Consider the following 1752-nt stretch of genomic DNA (forward strand, 5'->3'; position numbering starts at 1 on the left):
GCAAGGAAGAGAGAAGAAGAAGAAGGAAAGAATAGAAGAAGGAAGAGGAAGAAGAGGCGGGAGAAGGAGGCCCAGCCGGCCCAGGGGCCGGCCAACCGGGCCACAGACAGGCCCAGCCGGTCCCAGGGCCGGTCAGACAGGGCCCCAGGCCGGATCCTCCCCGACGCCAACCGGGCGTCGCACCGACGCCAACCAGATGGACATTTGCGACGTTCCCGGTTGCCGCCCGGTCCCTGGCCCGGTTTGGACCGTATTTCACGGGTTCGACTCGACCGGAACTACCGGAGTCGGTCCACCGCATACCTGTTCGACCCAAGTCGCCTTGTACCTCTATATAAGCACCTAGGTCGTCCCCTTTACTCCTTAGACAAGATTTAGGCTTAAACATGGATTTGAGCTTTGTCTCCCTAGGGTTAGATCCCCTTTGTATCAAGGCTACCCTTGTTGGATGTATGGATTTGGTGTGTGAGATTCTAGTGCTACCCACTCTCTCTCCCACTCCTTGATTCATCTCCCTCACCGATCTCTCACCTCGGAATTCTACCGCGCATCTCTTCCGGGTTGATTCTATTGGCGTGGTCCATCGAGCCACGAGGGTAAGTATCGATTGTATCGGGTTGGTGTGCGTGCGTGAGTTCCTCGTGTTCTTCGTGTTCGTTGTGTTCTTCGCGCTCTCCCTCTCTTCCCCCTTTGGATTCCGGGTCAATCGCGAGATCGGGCCACAAACGGGGTCTTAGACCTCATCACCCGTCGTCGGTACAGCTGACGACGCGAGGAGGGGGCAGCGACCTTGCGAGGTGTGGATGGTGTGGTTCCGGCGTCCAAGACCGCCGTGGCATGGCAGGCCCGATCTGAGATCTGGATCGCGTGGGTCTCGGATGGTGCGTCCACCAATTCCTCCTTCGTTTTCGCTGGCTAGCAGATGGCGGCGAGGGGGCATGTTCGTCTGTTTCGCAGTTTGAAAGTGGTGGTCCTAGGGTTTCTCTTGCGCGAAGATGGAGACCTTCCTGAGGTCTGTCCTTCTTGATCTGGCCAGAGTGTTGAGATCCGGAAGGCGCCGCCGGCGAATGAAATAGTGCATCTTTTGCCTGGAGTTTGCTGGATCGGGTGGTATTCGGTCGTGCGCACCCATGTTTTATTCCAGCCATTTGGTTTTGGAGGGAGCGGCGCGAAGCTCTGTTCTGTGTTGACATCAAGTGACATTCGGTCCATGGTGAAGTCAGAAGAAGAGAATATCATGAAGGCCGGATCGGAGGTCTAGCTAATGGAGATTCAAGTCTCCGCACTGTTGAGGGACTTGCTTGGTGTTCTGGGCTTCGCAGCCGTGGTATGAAAGTGGGGGCGGTAACACAAGTGAAGTTCCGAGTCCTACCTTTCAGGGTGAAAACCCAAGGTCTGGCCTTAACTTGTTGTGTCTGGCAATGATCTTGTTGGAGGCATTGTTTTGAGAGTGGGGACTATCTTCAGGGTGAAAACCTAAGATCTTTGGTCGGGCGTCGACGGCGCTGGTGTACTATTTCCTTCTTGGAGGCGTCGCTTTTGGAGAGTCTGTATTTCAGGTGTTGTCTTGGTGGTGGATATATTGTTGTTGTTAGGCCTAGAATTCTGTAGCGGGACTTTTGTTTCTTAGTTTTCTTTTCTCTTTTTTGGTTGTGTGCATCCGTATTGCCATTAGGGTGTTGCGTTGTTGCAGAGGTTAGGTGCAATTGGTATCTTTTGATATTAATATATTCCATTTATCGAAAACAATTC

This window comes from Lolium rigidum, chromosome 5, assembly GCF_022539505.1.
Source record: "Lolium rigidum isolate FL_2022 chromosome 5, APGP_CSIRO_Lrig_0.1, whole genome shotgun sequence".
Classification (NCBI taxonomy): domain Eukaryota; kingdom Viridiplantae; phylum Streptophyta; class Magnoliopsida; order Poales; family Poaceae; genus Lolium; species Lolium rigidum.